The 12,294-nt window shown below is 43.5% G+C and overlaps 1 pseudogene across 1 annotated transcript; it reads left to right on the top strand.

The window, feature by feature from the left end:
• The first annotated feature begins 3,573 nt into the window (after positions 1 to 3,573).
• LOC149453367 (uncharacterized) lies at positions 3,574 to 11,435 on the top strand (annotated as a pseudogene). The gene is made up of 5 exons (XR_016314684.1): positions 3,574 to 3,908; positions 4,185 to 4,565; positions 4,682 to 5,055; positions 5,167 to 5,314; positions 7,389 to 11,435. The product of XR_016314684.1 is annotated as an uncharacterized LOC149453367 (transcript).
• The last annotated feature ends 859 nt before the right edge of the window (positions 11,436 to 12,294 follow it).

Genomic DNA, 12,294 nt, shown 5'->3' with positions numbered 1-12,294 from the left:
TGAATCTTGGTGTGCAAAGGCATTGCACTCAAAGTAGATTTACATCTTGTATGGCTAGGAATATATTTAAATGAGTTTTTGGTACTTGGAGTTCAGCTTTAGTCCTCATGCACATTTAATGTTTTTACAGCGGCTGTTTTTGGCATTTGACATTTTTTTCTACAGCCAGTAAACCCCCCAGCATGTTATCCTATGTGTCCATACACACATAGACTGGAATCAACGTTTAGTTTTGGCTGAAAAAAAAAACCCAGAACTAGTGGGTTTCTAGAGAAGTTTTTTAGCTGTAAAAATGCTCTAATGCTGAAAAACGTGGCAAAACGCTGTAAAACGCGGTAAACTGCCGCAAGCTGGCGTTTTTGGACTTTTTTTTACCAAAAAGAAATTTTTTTTGTTTAAAAAAATGCAAATGTAGCAAAACTCCGCTAAATGCTAATGCAAAAATGCTTAAAAAAGCTGAAAAACACACATTTTTAACGTGACTTTACCGTTAACGTTACCAGTGTTCTGAAAACGTCCCGTGTGCATGAGGACTTAAATTTGTATTTACTGGGCAAAATTCTGACAGATGTGGAATGAAGCCACAGAAACCATATTAAATTTGGAGGACAATACTAAACTAGAAAAGCTACAATTTCTGGGGAAATTGTGTGAAGTGTTCTTGCCTCCAACACTAACCAATTGATTGATCAAATTTAAAAAGTGCACATGGCAAGCTTGATAGAGTGAGAAATGCATTTCAACTTTTATTTTTCAGCTCACACTCTAGGTTTTGTCACTCTGCTGGCTGCTGACACACCTGGGTTGCTATGGCAACTCAATCTACAGTAAGGGGAGAGAACCATTTAACAACAAACTGCTCCAACTTGCTCACTTCACTGGCGGTTGCCATGTTCAAACGGTTGTAGTTTTAAACGTATACATCCTACAGCAAAGAGCTTTATATTGTGAGAATCACAAGACCCAGGCCTACATTTTGATGCATAGTATGTCTCTAAAATATTAAACATGAAGGCACAGTCGCAATTTAAAAATGGCCCTTCAAATTTCAGGACTATGGCTTAGCCGTGGACATTTTTAGTGACAGCAGGGATAGCTGAACGTTTTGATATAAGATTTGTGTAGGTGGGCTTGAAAATGAGGGAGTGATGGCAGTTTAGAAATCATGTCCTGATTTTTCCTTTCACACTCTAGCTTTGTCAGCTCCCACTCTAGTTGCTCCATTCATTCCTATGGGAAAATTTCACCAGAAAAAATGCAATATTTTGTGAACCATTTGGCGAAACGTTCCACAAAGTAATAGCAATCCAATTTGGGAACAATCCGCACGTTTTGATATATTACTTGTCTTTGTAGTGGAAAAACTGTGGGAGGAGTTAGTGGCAGCAGGGATAGCTGAACGTTTTGATATAAGATTTGTGTAGGTGGGCTTGAAAATGAGGGAGTGATGGCAGTTTAGAAATCCTGTCCTGATTTTTCAGCTCCCACTCTAGTTTTGAACATTCCGCCATTCATTCCTATGGAACCAATTTCACCACAAAAACGCTAATATTTCGTGAACCATTCGGCAAAACGTTCCACAAAGTTATAGCACACCAATCGGGAACAGTCCGCACATTTCGGTATATTACTGTGTATGTAGTGTAAAAACTGTGGGAGGAGTTAGGGTGGTAAATTTGTCTATAATAATAAGAATATATATGTGAGATAACAGTAAGTGGTCTGCCATGCAAAAACAATTAATAATATTTGTGCAAATAAAGTATCACGGACAGTACTTAATTTTTTTTTTAAATTTTCCCAAAGATGGATTTAGCCTTTAAAGTATCTTGCGTGCTGAAATTGAACTATAAACAATGCACGGTGCAACTTCTCATCCACAAAGATATCCTAGGTGGCCTCAGTGGAACGCACAGAGAGGAAGTGACGCAACGCAGACAGGAAGTTCCGGGTGAGAGGTGAGTCGGAAGGAAGTAGAGAGGAGACATTGCTGGAACTGGCAGCAGAGGAGGTGATAAGATCTTGTTTTAGATTTACACCCAGTAACCCCCCCCCCATCATGTCTGTCCTCTTCCTCCATCGTCACTGTGATGTCTGTCCTCTTCCTCCATCGCCATGTTCGTCCTCTTCCTCCATAGTCACTGTAATGTCCATCCTCTTCCTCTATCGCCGTATTTGTCCTTCCTCAATAGTCACTGTGATGTACGTTCTCTTCCTCCATCATCATGTCTGTCCTCTTCCTCTATCGTTGTGTCCATTTTCTTCCGCCATCGTTGTGTCTGTCTTCTTCCATCACTGTGTCCATCCTCTTCCTCCATAGTCACTGTGATGTCCGTCCTCTTCCTCCATAGTCACTGTGATGTCCTCTTCCTCCATAGCTATGCCCATCCTTTTCCTCCATCGCCATGCCTGTCCTCTTCCTCCATCGCCGTGTCCATCCTCTTCCTCCATCGTCACTGTGATGTCCGTCCTTCCTCTTCATCGCCGTGCCCGTCCTCTTCCACCATCGCCATGTCCTTCCTCTTCCTCCATCATCACTGTGATGTTCGTCCTCTTCATCGCCGTGCCCATCCTCTTCCTCCATCACCGTGCCCGTCCTCTTCCTCCTTCGCCGTGCCCGTCCTCTTCCTCCATCGCTGTGTCCGTCCTCTTTCTCCATCGCCATGTCCGTCCTCTTCATTCACTGTCACTGTGATATCCATCCTCTTCATCACCATGCCCGTCCTCTTCCTCCATCATCACTGTGATGTCCGTCCTCTTCATCGCCGTGCCCATCCTCTTCCTCCATCGTCACTGTGATGTCCGTCCTCTTCATTGCTGTGCCCGTCCTCTTCCTCCATTGTTGCGCCCGTCCTCTTCCTCCATCGCCGCGCCCGTCCTCTTCCCCCATCGCTGCGCCTGTCCTCTTCCTCCATTGCTGTGCCCGTCCTACTCCCCCATCACCGTGCCCGTACTCTTACTCCATCGCCGCGCCCATCCTCTTCCTCCATCGCCATGCCCATCCTCTTCCTCCATCGCCGTGCCCATTCTCTTCCTCCATTGTCGTGCCCGTCCTCTTCCCCCATCACCGTGCCAGTCCTCTTCCTCCATCGTCGTTCCCGTGCTCTTCCTCCATAGCTGTGCCCGTCCTCTTCCTCCATCGCTGCGCCCGTCCTCTTCCTCCATCGCCACGGCCATCCTCTTCCATCATATCCTTTTATCTCCAGCATTTCGTTACACACAAATAAAACTTAGAAGAAAGGATCAGATACTTGCAGCTCTCTGTATTTATTGGAAAGATAATAAGTAGGGATGAGCTGAACATAGCTGGGGTCAGTTTGTGGCAACTTCCCAAAACATGAGAAAAGTTTGGGTGACAATGCCGAACTCCTTGAAAGTCAATATAAGACGAATGTTAAAAGACCATAATGGCCACTTTCTGGGCTAATAGGCAAAGGATTGGGCAACACATCAGCTAAGTGGTTAGCACTTCCGCCTGGGAGCACTGTGGTTGTTGGTTTGGATCCCAATCACGGCAACACCTGCCTGGAGTTTGCATGTTCTCTCTGTGCCTGCGTTCCCTCTTGGTACTCTGGTTTCCTCTCACATTCCAAAGAGATGCTGGGAGGTTAATTTGCTCCTCTCTAAATTGGCCCTAGTATGTGTATGTATGAATGTGAGTTAGGGACCTTAGATTGTACGCTCCTCGGGGAGCGGGGACTGATGTGAATGTACAATATATATGTAAAGTGCTGCAAAAATTTATATGAGTACCTGAAATAAATAAACAGCTATTCATCCCGGTACAGTCCAGATAATTCTCAGTTTATTGTCCGTCTACAGAGAGTCCTGTATAGATCACGTCAATGAAGATGGATGAGAAGATATTGGACCTCACCCTGGAGATCATCTACCTGCTGACCGGAGAGGTGAGGAGGATTCTGGGAGGTCACATGACATCACTCTTATCTCTGTTAATAAAACACAGACCTGACCGGAGAGGTGAGGAGGATTCTGGGAGGTCACATGACATCCCTCTCATCTCTATTAATAAAACATGGACCTGAGCGAAGAGGTGAGGAGGATTCTGGGAGGTCACATGACATCTCTCTCATCTCTATTAAGAAAACATAGACCTGACCGGAGAGGTGAGGAGGATTCTGGGAAGTCCGTGGTGATAATTGTTACTTTCTCTCTATATACAGGATTATAAAGTAGTGAAGAAAATATCTGGTGAGCCTTTACCACCCAGCAGCCATCTTCACAGGACATCACCCATCACAGTGCCTCCACCTCACTGCCTGACAACAGAGGGAACCAGTGCCAAGAAGGTTCTAGAAGTCACCCAGAAGATCATTGATCTGCTGACAGGAGAGGTGAGCGGTGCCAGGAATTCTGGGACATTCTCCAGTAACAGACAAGGGATGTGTCTGGATGGTGACTGTATCATTGTGTGTGTCAGGTTCCTATAAGGTGTCAGGGTGTCACTGTCTATTTCTCCATGGAGGAGTGGGAGTATTTAGAAGGACACAAGGACCTCTACAAGGACGTCATGATGGACAATCAGCCGCCCCTCACATCACCAGGTAAGAGGAGCCTTTATTGTAAAGGAGAGAGCAGTACGGAGGGTCCACCTAGATCCCCCATCATCTGATAAACACATAGAAACAATGGATTCAGTCAGTGTGTGTGTTTCCTACAGATGGATCCAGTCATGGGAACCCACCAGAGAGATGTCCCCATCCTCTGTATTCCCGGGATTCCACACAGGAAGATCACACCATCCCTCACCATCATCAGGTAGATGGATCCAGTCATGGGAACCCACCAGAGAGATGTCCCCGTCCTCTGTATTCCCGGGATTCCACACAGGAAGGTCACAATGTCTCACATAAGGTTAAAGAAGGGATAAAAGAGGAGGAGGATGAGGTTGGCAAGTTTTCAGGACACAAAGACCCCTTCAAAGAGATCATCATGGAGCCATTCAGTGACACATGCCCACCAGAGAGATGTCCCCATCCTCTGTATTCCCGGGATACCACACAGGAAGGTCACACCATCCCTCACCATCATCAGGTAGATGGAACTGAGCATGTAGACCTAAAAATGTGTTCTAAACTATGATAGGACATTCTCCTGTGTGATTTTTTTTTTAAAAAAGCGTATTATATCATCTTTGTGGTTTAGGGTGAAGAACTGAAAGATTTCAAAGTTGAAATTAAAGAAGAAGAAGAAGAAGAGGAGACGTTGGTGAGTGGAGATCAGCAGTCAATGGAGGAGGGGGAGATGATTATGAAAAGTAAACCGGAGGAATCTTCTCTTTACATCAATACACGTAAGTAATAAACACTGAACACAGAAACAGTTAACAAAGTATGTATTAAATTGTTACATAAGTTGTAAAAGAAAAAACATGTCCATCAAGTTCAACCCCCAAAGAATGGAAGTTGATCCAAGGTAAGGGATGCTAAAATGTTATTGGATATCTCCCCGGGATACCAATCCAGTGATCTTTCCTACAAATAGTAGCCATTTATAAATATTGTACTTAGAAACACGCATACTGCACACCATATGAAAGGTTCATCTCCATTCCTCAATATAACGTCACGTTCCCAACAAATGAGGAGGAGATACTGGACACCATATGGAAGGTCCATCTCCATTCCTCAGTATAACGTCATGTTCCCAACAAATGAGAAGATACTGGACACCATATGAAAGGTCCATCTCCATTCCTCAATATAACGTCATGTTCCCTACAAATGAGGAGGAGATACTGGACACCATATGAAAGGTCCATCTCCATTCCTCAATATAACGTCATGTTCCCTACAAATGAGGAGGAGATACTGGACACCATATGAAAGGTCCATCTCCATTCCTCAATATAACGTCATGTTCCCAACAAATGAGGAGGAGATACTGGACACCATATGGAAGGTCCATCTCCATTCCTCAATATAACGTCATGTTCCCTACAAATGAGGAGGAGATACTGGACACCATATGAAAGGTCCATCTCCATTCCTCAATATAACGTCATGTTCCCTACAAATGAGGAGGAGATACTGGACACCATATGAAAGGTCCATCTCCATTCCTCAATATAACGTCATGTTCCCAACAAATGAGGAGGAGATACTGGACACCATATGAAAGGTCCATCTCCATTCCACAATATAACATCATGTTCCCAACAAATGAGGAGGAGATACTGGACACCATATGAAAGGTCCATCTCCATTCCTCAATATAACGTCATGTTCCCAACAAATGAGGAGGAGATACTGGACACCATATGAAAGTTCCATCTCCATTCCTCAATATAACGTCATGTTCCCAACAAATGAGTAGGATATACTGGACACCATATGAAAGTTCCATCTCCATTCCTCAATATAACGTCATGTCCCCAACAAATGAGTAGGATATACTGGACACCATATGAAAGGTCCATCTCCATTCCTCAATATAACGTCACGTTCCCAACAAATGAGGAGGAGATACTGGACACCATATGGAAGGTCCATCTCCATTCCTCAGTATAACGTCATGTTCCCAACAAATGAGAAGATACTGGACACCATATGAAAGGTCCATCTCCATTCCTCAATATAACGTCATGTTCCCTACAAATGAGGAGGAGATACTGGACACCATATGAAAGGTCCATCTCCATTCCTCAATATAACGTCATGTTCCCTACAAATGAGGAGGAGATACTGGACACCATATGAAAGGTCCATCTCCATTCCTCAATATAACGTCATGTTCCCAACAAATGAGGAGGAGATACTGGACACCATATGGAAGGTCCATCTCCATTCCTCAATATAACGTCATGTTCCCTACAAATGAGGAGGAGATACTGGACACCATATGAAAGGTCCATCTCCATTCCTCAATATAACGTCATGTTCCCTACAAATGAGGAGGAGATACTGGACACCATATGAAAGGTCCATCTCCATTCCTCAATATAACGTCATGTTCCCAACAAATGAGGAGGAGATACTGGACACCATATGAAAGGTCCATCTCCATTCCACAATATAACATCATGTTCCCAACAAATGAGGAGGAGATACTGGACACCATATGAAAGGTCCATCTCCATTCCTCAATATAACGTCATGTTCCCAACAAATGAGGAGGAGATACTGGACACCATATGAAAGTTCCATCTCCATTCCTCAATATAACGTCATGTTCCCAACAAATGAGTAGGATATACTGGACACCATATGAAAGTTCCATCTCCATTCCTCAATATAACGTCATGTCCCCAACAAATGAGTAGGATATACTGGACACCATATGAAAGGTCCATCTCCAACATATATGACTCCTCAAAGCAAGGCATGAGGAATACTTCTAACATTTATTGAAACATTGATTTCCAACAGATGGACACTACGTCTGGGATACGTCGAAGGGACATCTTAATGTATCTGCAGGGTACCGTGCACAATGTTCTCCAGGAGTGAATCCCATTACTCAAAGTATACCAAACAGGTCTTACTATCCAGAGATAATAACTGATCCTTCCAATGATGAGGAATCTGCTGTTAATCCAGATGTCCTCCTGAAAGCTTACATTTTGGATAGACCAACATGTCCATCTAATCCCAAAAAATCGACTTTAAATCCAGAAGGAGTTCACACAGGAGTGAGTTCATTGTCCTGTACAGTGTGTGGGAAATCCTTTAATGAAAACAGGGCACTTCATAGACACCAGAAAACTCACACGTCTGAACGTCCTTTTTTGTGTTCAGAATGCGGAAAATGTTTTATTGAGAGAGGACATCTCCTTATACACCAGAGAATTCACACGGGTGAACGCCGCTATTCATGTTCAGAGTGCGGGAAAAGCTTCATTCAGAGAGGAGACCTGCATAAGCACCAGCGAAGTCACACGGGCGAGCGTCCCTATTCATGTTCAGAGTGCGAGAAATGTTTCATTCAGAAAGAAGACCTCCTAAAACACCAGAGGATTCACACAGGTGAACGTCCTTATTCATGTTCAGAGTGCGGAAGAAGCTTCAACCTGAAGGGAAACCTCCGAAAACACCAGAAAATTCACAACGGCGAGCGCCCCTTTTCATGTTCACTGTGCGGGAAGTGTTTCATTCGGAACACTTCACTTGTTAGGCACCAGAAGATTCACACAGGTGAGCGTCCTTATTCGTGTTCAGAGTGCGGGAAACGTTTCATTCAGAAAGGAGAGCTTGTTATACACCAGAGAATTCACACGGGCGAGCGTCCTTTCTTATGTTTAGAGTGCGGGAAATGTTTTGGCTATAGAAAAGCGCTTAGTAGACACCAGAGAATCCACACGGGCTAACAAGTACAGCACATGGAGAGCATTACAAAGACATATTGAAGTTTTTCGGTCTGCAGGGGTTCAATTATAGTGACATGGGTCTCTCAACAAAGAGCGCGGACTTGATCCCTCGCATCGATGGCACCATAGAACAAAACCGGGAGCACCATGAGGGCCAGATGAAAATTTATTCCAATAAAAGTCATGGGAAAAATCCAAAGAGTCCCCTACGCGTTTCATCATCCAAAAGAACCCTCTTCACCAGGGCTTGATTGAAAGCAATGTGGATGGGCTAGAAGTTCCCATTCGACCCATATAGATAAACGGCTTGACGGGAGCGCTGCCGATGCGGGTGGACGTCTCTAAACGTCCCGCCACGTCCATTGCCTGTGCGCGCTCTCTGGGACACAGTGGAACACCAATCGCTGTACGAAACCACTGTGTGAGGTCCCGATTCATGTGATCCTTGATTGGCCAATCAGTGATCACATGCAGAGTAGTAAGCAAGATTTCACTTCTGACATTGCTTACTACGTGTGAAATCTGTGAATGATCACAGAGGTCACATGGTACAGGGCTATTCACAGCGGCCTTGTACCATGTGATAGCTGTGACCAATCAGTATTTCTCAATGGCTGCAAGAATTCAGCCAGGGAGAAGGAGAAATGATTGCTTTTACAGCCTTTATGGATGTAAAGGCAATCAGTGTAAAAAAAGAAGAAAAAAAAAATCTTCATCACCCCCCACAAGTAGTACAGTGTCACTATGTACTGTACTGCTAGGGTGACAGTATGTTAAAAAAAAAAACATAAATAATAGAAAAAAATTAAATTAAAATGTAAAAATTTAGAAACATTTTAATTTTTGGTTATAAAACAGTTTTTTTTTTTTTTTAACAAAAAGATAGCTGAACAAGAAGAAAAAAAATCACCCACCACAAGTACTACAGTGTCACTATGGTGAGACTGTACTGCTAGGGTGATGGTATGTTTAAAAAAAAAACCCATAAATCATAATATAAAAAAATAAAATAAAAACTTAAAAAAATTTTGAAAAATTATAATTTTTTTTTTTACTAAAAAGATAGGTGAATAAGAAGAAAAAAAAAATCTCCATCACCCCCCACAAGTAGTACAGTGTCACTGGTTGACAGTATGTTAACAAAAAAAACCCCATAAATAATAGAAAAAAAAAATTAAAATGTAAAAAACAAAACAAAAAACAAAATGTTAAAAATATGTTTTGGTTATAAAACTAATGTTTTTTTTTTTTTACTAAAAAGATAGCTGAATAAGAAGAGAAAAAATCTTCATCACTCGGTATGTTTAAAAAACATAAATAATAACATAAAAAAATAAAATAAAAATGTAAAAAAAAAATTTGAAAAATTATAATTTTTGGTTATAAACTAATGTTTTTTTTGTTTTTGTTTTTTTTTTTACTAAAAAGATAGCTGAATACATTGTGGCCAAGATTCATGAAGAAAGATTATTTATTTGCAAAATTTTATACAAAAAACACCTTTTTTTTTTTCAAAAGTTTTGGACTTTTTCATTTATATAGCAAAAAAAATAAAAATCCCCAGGGGTGAATAAATACCACCAAAATAAAGTTTTATCTGTCTCAAAAAAATGCCAAAAAATTCATATGGGTACAGTGTCGCATGACCGTGCAATTGTCATTCAAAGTGTGACAGCGCTGAAAGCTGAAAATTGGCCTGGACTGGAAGGGGGTGAAAGTGTCCAGACTGGAAGGGGGTGAAAGCGTCCGGTCTGGAAGGAGATGAAAGCGTCCGGTCTGGAAGGAGATGAAAGTGCCCGGACTGGAAGGGGGTGAAAGCGTCCGGACTGGAAGGAGGTGAAAGGGTCCGGACTGGAAGGGGGTGAAAGCGTCCGGTCTGGAAGGGGGGGAAAGCGTCCGGACTGGAAGGGGGGGAAAGCGTCCGGACTGGAAGGGGGTGAAAGCTTCCGGACTGGAAGGGGGTGAAAGCGTCCGGACTGGAAGGGGGTGAAAGCGTCCGGTCTGGAAGGAGGTGAAAGCGTCCGTACTGGAAGGGGGTGAAAGCGTCCAGCCTGGAAGGGGGTGAAAGCGTCCGTACTGGAAGGGGGTGAAAGCGTCCGGACTGGAAGGGGGTGAAAGCGTCCGGACTGGAAGGGGGTGAAAGCTTCCGGACTGGAAGGGGGTGAAAGCGTCCGGACTGGAAGGGGTTAAGGGTTGCTATTGGTTATTGCTGTGCACCGTTCTTCTCCTGGTGATTTACTGAGGAAACTGGCTTTCCATTGCTTCAGCCAATGAATAATAAAGAAGCTGAACCCCTATGACTACGAACAGTAGCTCGAAACGCATCAGTGTAGAGCTACAGCAGGTGTGACGCCACGCCGCCGGCGCCACGAGGGGCCCCGGCGGCCATCTTACTTGCATTTATGGTCAGTAACTTTTTATATTCACTCCTCTCTGTATACTTACCTTTGAATGGAATAAATATCCTAAAGATACTGCACTATGTGGGCTCCTTTGTTCTTTTGAGCTCCCTTGGGAGCTGACTACACCCACAGAGCAAGCTACATCCATTGCAAGGTGACCCTCATGTGTGACAGCACCGTCAGGGTGGGAGGTATACTGTGACCAGATCTGACCAGATCCATCCAATGATATTGGATGACCTGTGATTTCTACTGTCAATGCGCATTTGATTTCCGTATCTGGTGAGTGCGCAAGCATATTACTTTATATCACCTGATCCACGGTCTCCGTCATAGGACATCCTTAGATCATTTGGGATCTCATCATCACCTCTTCTTTGGACTTTTATACTGGATCTCACAGTTTCCAGCACTATTAGCCACTATTTAGTGGCCTATATATATATATTTGCACATTGTCACTTTATTATGTCATTTGCATATTAATTTTTTCTGTATTATGGATTTTTAGGAGCGCTGCACCCCTCTGTGTTATACTAATGAATAATTATTATTACATGATAGATTTTTTTATACGTAAATTATACTGAGATTCGATCTTGGTCCAGACTCTGTTTTATGATTTGTTAATCAGGAGTGTCGATGTGGTCAGTCTTGTCTCGGAGACTTTACTGCATCGAATAAAACGGTGAAATCGACTATCCTAATATGTGTCATTGTCATTTCCTTTCAATCAATTCCACAGCCACAGTTATCTGTGGGGTTCCCACCGTATCCGACATTCTAGGGGCGAACAATTTTAAAATCCCCCCTCCAAAATATTTTAATGCATATGAACTGAAATGAATAATATTGACCAAGAAAGAAATGCTGAAATTGTAATTCCTCCATTACATTGGGATTCAGGGGAAAGAATGTCCCTTATATTGGAGGTCAGTGGGAAGAATGCTAAGTCCACAACACGGGGCTGGCACACAGCAGGGATCGCAGAGTTCTGGTAGGCAAAGGGCTAAGTCCGCAACACGGGGCTGGTACACAGCAGGGATAGCAAGGTTCTGGTAGGCAGAGGGCTATGGCCGCAACATGGGGCTGGGCACACAGCAGGGATAGGTGAGTTCTGGCAGGCAAAGAGTTAAATCTGTAACACAGGGCTGAACACACTACAGAGATAGCAAGCCTCCAGAAGACAAGGGGTAAAGTCCGTAACACAGGCTGGGCACAAAGCAGGGATAGCGGAACTATGACAAAGGGTTAAGTCCGTAACACTGGCTGGGCACAAAGCAGGGATAGCGGAACTATGACAAAGGGTTAAGTCCGTAACACTGGCTGGGCACAAAGCAGGGATAGCGGAACTATGACAAAGGGTTAAGTCCGTAACACTGGCTGGGCACACAGCAGGGATGGCAGAGTTCTGGCAGGCAAAGGGTTAATCCGCACAAGGAACTGGTCACACAGCAGGAATGGACAGGGATCCAGCACAACAGGGGCTACGTCCTTGGCACAGGGTGGCACTCTAGCACAGCAGAGCTTAGTCCAGAATCAAAGAGCAACAATCTGGATCCAGAG

Source organism: Staurois parvus, unplaced genomic scaffold, assembly GCF_062004578.1.
Source record: "Staurois parvus isolate SC_StPar_1 unplaced genomic scaffold, SC_StPar_1.0 ptg000449l, whole genome shotgun sequence".
Lineage (NCBI taxonomy): Eukaryota > Metazoa > Chordata > Amphibia > Anura > Ranidae > Staurois > Staurois parvus.
This window is presented reverse-complemented; position numbering and strand designations above follow the sequence as displayed.